The 9244-nt window shown below is 44.1% G+C and overlaps 1 long non-coding RNA gene across 1 annotated transcript; it reads right to left on the bottom strand.

Moving 5' to 3' along the window:
• Positions 1 to 4728: 4728 nt before the first annotated feature.
• Positions 4729 to 8543, bottom strand: LOC131381963 (uncharacterized). Its single transcript, XR_009211064.1, has 3 exons — positions 8442 to 8543; positions 4889 to 5057; positions 4729 to 4776 (listed from the first exon to the last, which is right to left on the bottom strand). It is a non-coding gene; the product is annotated as an uncharacterized LOC131381963 (long non-coding RNA).
• Positions 8544 to 9244: the final 701 nt, after the last annotated feature.

Here is a 9244-nt window from a genome sequence, read left to right as displayed (position 1 = left end):
CTGGCCACGGTCTCTTTCCTGGGAGCCCACACCCAGCATCAACCAGAAGCACCCCGTGGTTAGACATGCTGGAATTGCAGTACATTTTTTGTTTGAATCAGAACTGCTGAAAGTTTGAAAGCCACCAGCCTATAGCGTCCCTAGATATTTCCTTTACAGTTCTATGTTTATTCATTTTCATGGACTTTTCACCTCCCAGCTTCTCCTGATGCCATTGTAAGGGATGAACATGGGGAAAGAAAGAAAGAAAGAAAGGAAAGCAGCATTGGGAGTTGTTTTGGTTGAACTGTGTCCTCTCCCCAAAAAAAGTTATGTTGGGGTCATGACCCATTCAAAAAGTCATGGCTAACATGGTGAAACCCCATCTCTACTAATAATACAAAAATTAGCTGGGCATGGTGGCACATGTCTGTAATCACAGCTACTTAGGAGGCTGAGGCAAGAGAATTGCTTGAACCCGGGAGGCAGAGGTTGCAGTGAGCCGAGATCGTGCCACTGCACTCCAGGCTGGTGACAGAGCTAGAGTCCGTCTCAAAAAAAAAAAAAAAAATTGGGGAGGTGTGTGGAAATCTGGTCACTGATGCACGCACAGGGAGAATATCATGTGAACAAGAAGGCAGAGAGTGAAGTGATGCATCTGCAAGCCAAGGACCTTCCAGGATGCTGGCAGCCACCGTGATCTGTTCCTGGAATAGATCCTGGTGGCCGCTGACAATGGTAGCCATGGAAGAGAGATCTGGAATGGATCCTCCCTCAGAGCCCAGAAAAGGAACCCCCTTGATCTTAGACTTCTGGCCTCCAGAACTGTGAGACGATGAAGTTCTGTTGTTGAGCCCCCAGTCCGTGGTACTCCATTACGGCAACCTGAGCAAATTACTACAGGGCCAAAGGCAGGAAAGACATTGGTGTCTGTTTATTACAGTGTTATCTCTCGAGCTGGGCCGTGTGAAAAGTGATGCTAACCAAAAAGTGAAGTTTGAGTTTTTCTTTAATATAAAAACAATTCCCCAAGTAGGCTAAGGGAACCTCTCTACCAGGGTCCACCAGGATTACACAGTGGAGCACACCCACGAACAACAAACAAGGCGGGCATGTTCCCATGAGGTCAAACCCCTGCTGCCCTCACCAGCCCACTTGGCCTAGACATTGCTGGGCAGTAATGACACATGCTCTCAATGGCCCTAGGCCAGCACTGTCCCCACCAGATTCTCCGGGAGCTCTGGTTTTGACATCAGCACCAGTCTTAGAAGAGTACTGAATTCTTCCCTGCAGAGGAATTTAGAAAGACTCAGCCACTCCTTAGTGGATGGCCTTTAAAAACCTTTGAGGTGGTAACCCTGCCTCCTTCTCCGGCCCTTTTCTCACCTCTTCCGGGTCGCATTCTACGTTTTCCCCTGCAGTGCCTGCCGCATCTCTCCTACTTCCTGACCTTTTTGCAGGTGGCTTCTCTCTCCTGGCACCCCCTTTCCCCTCCTCCCTGCCACCCATCTTGCTAAGTGCTGCTTGTCCTCTGCATCTCAGGTGTCTCCTTGAGGAAGCTCCTCTGACCATCCAAGATGCTTCCATGAACCCCCCATTGGCACCCTGTGCTGGCTGCCCAAAAAGCACTTGTCCTACAGTATGGAAAGTGCCTGTCTGCCCTCTGGACCCCATGCATCTTGGCATAGGACCCATGTCTGGCTCACTGTGGGCCCCCAGTGATTAGTGCTTATGTAGCAGAGTCACCTCTGGAAGCACTTTATTGCATAACTGAATGGGGAAAATGTCATTGTTAGAGTAGGCTATTAAAAGGCTGGTTAGAAGGTAATCAGAGTCTCAAATAAGATAATGGCAGGGATGATAGGCAGCAATCGATCCATAGGGAGAGATGTTTAGGAAATAGAATTGTCAATATTTAGTGAAAGGACATGTGGGGTGATGGAGAACAAAGACTCAAAGTTTTCTAGATTTCATGATTTGGGTCAGCCCATGGTATACAAAACAAATGAGTGAGTGAATGAATGAATAAATTAAGAGATGAATCCTCCCCGTAATGCTCCATTCTCTGGCAGCGACTGGGGAGGTGAGAGTTGCTATTGGCCTAGGAGGTAGATTATCTGGACTTCAGACCTCTCTCTGCCATAGATGTGTTTTTGAGCTATGGGCAAGTCGTTTATAATAACTGAGCTCAGTTTCTTTATTTGGAAAATGCAAGGATTGGGTGAGTTATTGCCTGAGGTTCCTTTGAGTCCTATCATCCTCTCCCTTTCTCCCCTGCTTGTGGAGTGATTTGGGTTCTTATTTAGCTTAAGTGCAATGGACATAGCTCTTCTCAAAGGGTACTTGGGAATCTTCTAGGATAGAAGCATTTTCAAGCAGAATTGGAGTGTCCCATAGATGCATAACTTGATATCCATTTTTGCAATTAGATACTTCGGGAAACTTGGCTCTGAGGGCAGAGCTAATCTAAAACCCAGCACTCAGCAAAATCAATTGCAACCTTGGGCTTACAAAGAAGAGAATCTGCAACTAATAACAATAATTTAAAAAAAAACACTCCGAATAGATTTATGTACACGTCTGCTTTTCCTGAAGGGACCTGAGATGTGTCCTCAGAGAATGACACCAGCACCTAGCCAGCACCACTCACTCCGAAGAACGTCACAGCAGCAACAGATGGTGGGAGAAAAGTCTGCCGTGGGTTTGCAGTGTCTTTCTCAGACCATCCCACAGAAACTTCTGCTCCTACGGCCTAGCAGGGGAGCATGTGTTTGCAAGGTCCATCATCGTCTTTTCTCTTATAGGAAGGCAGAATTGAAACCTGCACAGCAGTGGGGCACAATGGCTCATGCCTGTACTCCCAGCAATTTGTGGGGCTGAGGAGGCAGGATCTCTTGAGCCCTGGAGTTCGAGATCAGCCTGGGCAACATAGCAAGACTCTGTCTCTATGAAAATGTTTTTAAAAATTAGCTGGGCATGGTGGCACACGCCTGTGGTCCCCGTTACTTGGGACGCTGAGGCAGGAGGATTACTTGAGGCAGGAGGATTACTTGAGCCCAGGAGACAAGCCTGTCTCTACAAAAAATAAAAAAAAAAAATAGCTGGGCATGGTGGTGCATGCCTGTCATCCCAGCTACTTAGGGGACTTGAGGTGGGAGGGTCACTTGCACCTGAGTTTGAGGCTGTGATTGCATTCACTGTAGTCTGGGCAACAGAGTAAGACCCTAATAAAAGTTTTTTTTTTAAAGAAAGGAACCTGCACAGTGAGGTGCTCCATCACAGCCACACAACTCTGTCAACACAAACCAGCTTACTTAAGTCTCTTATTCTCCGTATGTCAGACACAGCATGGAAAGACACCCCTAGATAGGGGGAAATGGAACCAAACAAGGAGCCACACAGATGGGCAAGAGACTGCAGGGCTGCAAGGCAAGATGGTAGTTTCCAGGAGGAGAAAGATCTGATTTGCAGACGAGGATAAAATAACCTCTTAACTTTGGGAATTGAAGACAATAAAAGAGATGTTAAATTATCTGCATTCTTGTAGAAATACCGTTCAGTGAAACAGTTAAGATCAAGAACTGTGCCAACTATAGTGACTCACACCTATAATCCCAGCAACTCGGCAGGGCGAGGTAGATTTGCTTAAGTCTAGGAGTTCAAGGCTGCAGCGAACTATTACCATGGCACTGCACTCCAGCCTGGGCGACAGGGTGAGACCCCCAATTCAAAACAAAACAAAAAAAAAGGATCAAGGGTTCTGAAATTCATATCAAGGTTTAACCACTATTGACCTCTATAACCTTGCACAAGAGACTCAACATCTCTCCAAGCTGCATGTTCTCATCTGCAAAGCATGAGAAACAATAGGAACAATCTCCTAGGGATGTTATAAGAATCAAAAAAGCTAAGGATGGTCTAAGTGCTTACCACAACTATTGACCCCCATAAATCCTCAATCAGGGCAAGGAATGATCACTGGTCAAGGGGCATACACAAGTAAGAACAGAACCATCTTTAACCTGAAATTCCTCTTTTTAAATGGGAAACAGTATATACTTTTCTGGGTTATTGATTATGATTTCTATATTTTCAGACCCCAAAATCAGAGCAAGTGCTTTCTGAAGTTCACATTACTTCTGAAACAATGGAACAAAGCCTTTTAAATAAACGCGACTCAGACAATTCAGAACATATGGTTGTCATAATGTGTGTCCGTGTTGAACTATCCCTGAAAAAAAGCATGGAGCACTAAGCATTTAACAGTAAATAAATTACTCACAATCACATGAAAATATATAGACCAAGAAACAGTCTTACATTGAACGCCATCAGTGCCTTAAATTTAACTACTGGGGCCAACCTCTTGTGAACAGACAGATTTGCATCTTGTTTGTCTTACCTGCCCAGTACAAGACAACAGGGTATAACTCAAGCCAGTGATTTATTTTGAATAAAACAATAACGAAAACTTGCTATCATAATCGTTCCAGAAGGGGTGGCCCACCGCAACAGAATTCCCATCTTTCTAGGTCACCCATTGTGCTTGGAGAGGTGGTGATCTTTACTGCATTTTGGAAAGAACAAGAAGTGTCCTCAGTGCCAATTCTCAGACATGACAAAAACACTAGAAACAGTTTGTCAAGAGAAAAACACACCATGACATAAAAACTTATGGAGAAAGTTTTCGCTAAGGTTTAATATTATTCTAAACATATTTCAAGGGTTTCTTTTAAAATGTATGTTTGGGGGGATTTCTTTTCACTGATGTGTAGGGAGGCTGAACTCCGTGCTCACCTACAAGGGAAGAGAAGGAAAAGTACACTTTTCAACTTTCAGAACACAATAATAAAGCTTCGAGTGCGGAATAAATATTGAAACGAATTTTCACACTGGGAAATCTACTCACAGTAAGTAGGATGGAGAAGGAAATGAAAGGGCCCAAGTTTTCAGCTTCAACACAATACGTACAAATCCTCAGGCTCACCAGATGAATCTTTGTGCAGACTGTGTCGCTTGGGTGTTAGCATGGAGATGACAGAGAGTGATTTTCAAAGAATACGTACAGCCTCTGCAGCCTAAATTGAGTGGAATGAGATCTGAGTGAAAAGCATGCACAGTCAGTAATGGCCAGGGCTGGCCATCGAAGGCTTCTTAGAGGAGAACCCAGAGGTGAGTAAGAAGTAGAGAACATTCTTACCTCGCTTCATCCCCCAGACCACGTTCCAGCCATCTGCTGTGGAATTACCTTCAAAACTAAAGTAGGTCATAGAATTGTTAATGAGAACACAGGAACTTCAGGGTTCTAGAGATCTATCCTTCAGTTTCCTCTTTTGGAAATTGAGAGGGCTCGTAAGTGCTCAGCTCGGAGGATTTCTGCAGGGATCGAATGAGTGAGTCTGTACAAAGCACTGGGAATAGTGCCCGGCACAGAGCAGGAGGCTGTCCAGGGTGAGCTCTCCGTTTGCACTCATGGCTTTCATTGCCACCCTGATTGCTGTTCTTCACCTCTCCTGGCCTCCTGTCTGCAGAGGGCTCAGTGAGAGCCACAGCCAGGGGTTCCTAGACTTTTCTTTTTTGTTTGTTTGTTTTTTTGTTTTGAGACGGAGTTTTGCTCTTGTTGCCCAGGCTGGAGTGCAATGGCAAGATCTTGGCTCACCACAACCTCTGCCTCCCAGGTTCAAGTGATTCTCCTGCCTCAGCCTCCCGAGTAGCTGGGATTACAGGCAAATGCCACCACACCCGGCTAATTTTGTATTTTTTTAGTAGAGACAGGGTTTCTCCATGTTGGTCAGGCTGGTCTCGAACTCTTGACTTCAGGTGATCTGCCTTCCTCAGCCTCCCAAAGTGTAATAATTTAGAGTATTGTCATACCATTGACTACTTTATATTTTGATCAAGTAAAGGCATTGAAAACCTTACCATCTAATAGGGCAGAAGAGCATATTTGAGAATATAGGACAATTCTTTAAATAGATTTAGCTTCATGAAAAACTCAAATGTTATTTTTCTTGTCTTGAAACAGACCAGTGAAAATCTGCTGTGAGCTGCCAGAGACCCAGAGCCCCATAGTCAGGAAGGACTTTCTGTTCTATAGAACAGAGCTCCACACGGGCAGGCTCTGAAGTGACTTCTTCGGTGTCATCTCGGAGCCTGTCTTTGTGGAATTCTATGGATGTGCTTACACCTTGATCACGGTGATGGTTTCACCGGTGTGTGCACATCCAAACTCATCAAACTATACACATTAAATATGTGTAGTTTTTAAAAATAGGAATTATACCTCAATAAAACTGTAAAGAACAAGAAGAATAACAATGAAATCAAACAAGCATAGGTTAAGCCTAATTTCACCTATTTGTATTTTTTTCTGAAAATGTTTTATATTACAAAGGTATTTTATATTCTAGATTTCTAAAGGGTCATTAATGCCAGGATGTTTAATATTTGATGAAATTGAGAAACCAGGTCCAAAATCATTCAGAAAGATAAGATAGAGATAACAGTTAGGAGTTAATCATCACACACTTTAAACAATCTCCAGTCTTTGTTTATCCATTACTGACTGTTGGATTGCTTTGTTTTTTTAATTTTTCTTTTTTCTTTTTCCTTTTTTTTTTTTTTAAGAGTCTCACTCTGTCGCCCAGGCTGGAGTGCAGTGGCGTGATCTCGGCTTACTGTAACCTCTGCCTCCCAGGTTCAAGCGATTCTCCTGGCTCAGCCTCCAGAGTAGCTGGGACTACAGGCACACACCACCACACCCGGCTAATCTCTTTTGTATTTTAGTAGAGATGGGGTTTCACCGTGTTTCCCAGGCTGGTCTCAAACTCCTGAGCTCAGGCAATCCGCCTGCCTCGGCCTTCCGAAGTGCTAGTATTATAGGCATGAGCAACCGCGCCCTGGCTGTTTTTGATTTTCTTAAGTGAGTAAAGTCTTATAAGGCTTCAGAGAAACTACCTGGGGCTACCTCATCAATGCAGCTGCTATTGCCTCTGCCCTACTTAAGGCATTGGCAGTCTGTGAAGTTCCTCTGCCAAGAAGGAAGCTATCTCTATGAAGGCAAAGGGAAAATCCGCATGGGGTGGGGGTTGGGCGAGTATGAAAGAAAAAAGACCATATGTTGGAACTAGCAGTGACTTTTGTCTGTGTTTCCCCCCAAGTTTAATTTTTTTCCAATGCACATTTCAGTATGTGTGTGCAGAAGAAGGCATGTGGGTTTTGTAGTACAGCAGACTGAGTTTGCCACTTCTAGCTCTCCAACCTTGAAGAGGTAAATTAGCCCTTCTGAATCTCAGTTTCCTTGTGTGGCAAATTGAGGATAATAGTAATACCTGTGTTGGAAAATGAGAGGGTTCATAAGTGCTCAGCTCAGAGGATTTGCAAAGGGTCTGCAAAGTGCATAGCCCATCACTTAGCCTGGTGGTTGTTCAATAATTATACCTCTAATAGAAAACATAAATTCACTTTTCTTCTTTTTTCTTTCTTTCTTTCTTTTTTTAATTTTTTCGAAACGGAGTTTTGCTCTTGTTGCCCAGGCTGGAGTGCAATGGCAAGATCTCAGCTCACCACAACCTCTGCCTCCCAGGTTCAAGTGATTCTCTTACCTCAGCCTCCTGAGTAGCTGGGATTACAGGTGCACGCCACCACACCCGGCTAATTTTGTATTTTTTTAGTAGAGACAGGGTTTCTCCATGTTGGTCAGGCTGGTCTCGAACTCCTGACCTCAGGTGATCTGCCTGCCTCAGCCTCCCAAAGTGCTGGGATTACAGGCGTGAGCCACCGTGCCTGGCCCATAAATTCACTTTTCAAAATAGCTAGGGTTCTTTTATTTCTTCAAGGCCAACTTTGTGTAGACTACATTAGCACATATAAGTAAACTGAAAACCACACTGAGGAATGAAAGGTAGACTTGGTCATAAATGTCAGGGGGTACTGGAAGGCCCTGCAAGAGCTTCAGCAGGAAGGATCTGCCATGCCCAAGTTGATGAAGAAACCTAGCTATCATCATGGAAGTCAAGAAGATTTAATTAGGAATCCACACTGATTTAGCAGGACGCTGACCATGGTAGTCTCTACAAAATGGCTCTGAAAATGGCTCTCCATGTTTTACAGCTCCCATTCCCACCCCCAGATGTCTACTGTGAAAACTGCCACTTTCCACCATCATTTGTAACACCTGGATTATCAGATGCTATCTTTTCTGAAAAGCAGCCTATATTTATTTGGGTTGAGTTTGGAAAATTTCTGGTGAAGAACTTTATCAATGTTGTCACAAATATACCTTATCACCTTCAAGCAGATTGTCAGGCCAATAGGGTGGGGTAGATTACCCAGGAGCCCTCTAGCTGAGGGGCTCTAACGTTAGAGGAGACTGGCCAACAAGACTCACCAAATTCTTATCACACACTTTGTTAGTAGCAAGGAATCAGCATGTTGAAATGCTGTTATGATTTATGACTCACCTTCACAGCCTCCATTTAGACCTTGAGAAACGCTTCCAAAAAGTGCAGGAATGATTTCTGAAGGCTGCTCTGGCTATACTATTTTGTTCATGTCTACCAAGAGTCTTTTCCAAGTAGCATTGCATTTGTTATTGAACAAGAATTCCCTGTGTTCCTCAAGTTCTCATGAACAAACAAAGCCCCCATAGCATTGTCATGGGAACCTACAGAAAAGATCACAGCAGTGGTACTATTAGAAGCAACTCTTCTAGAACCATCTGATATTGACTATCGAGCTGCTTCTCCCGAGAACGTCGTCAAGGCCACGAAAGGAACAAACAAAAAGAACTCTTTTATTTCTGGTCATAGCAACTGCAGCGGTGGAATAACCTGACATACATACACCCACTTGAAAACATTTTGTAATTTGTCCAGTGAAAGATTACACTGCTTACATTTTTTAGGCGTGCCCAGCTGAGCCACTTACTCTAACAATATTTTTAGGGTTTCATATAACCATCCCCTGCCACAAAGGTGTTGCTTGAATTTCAGCACAGGCATTCGGGCGTGTAAAACACAGAAAGAGAACTGCCAATCTTCCGGTACACTCCAGGCATCAGCACCTTGACAGAAGAGCTCATTAGCAAGAAGAGAGGGAAATCCAATTTCCAACGTGCAGTCTTTTGGCTGCAAATGTTGATAGCAATTTCAGTCATTAGTCTGTTTCATAAGTGCTGAAATCATAATAGTAACAGAATGGCCAACGGGCAACCTCACCTCAGGCTCGTTCTTGCAACCACTACCTAAGCCTGACGATTTCTCTT

Source organism: Hylobates moloch, unplaced genomic scaffold, assembly GCF_009828535.3.
Source record: "Hylobates moloch isolate HMO894 unplaced genomic scaffold, HMol_V3 SCAFFOLD_2, whole genome shotgun sequence".
In the NCBI taxonomy this organism is placed as follows: Eukaryota; Metazoa; Chordata; class Mammalia; order Primates; family Hylobatidae; genus Hylobates; species Hylobates moloch.
The sequence above is the reverse complement of the archived record's forward strand: the minus strand, read 5'-3'. Positions and strand labels throughout refer to the sequence as shown.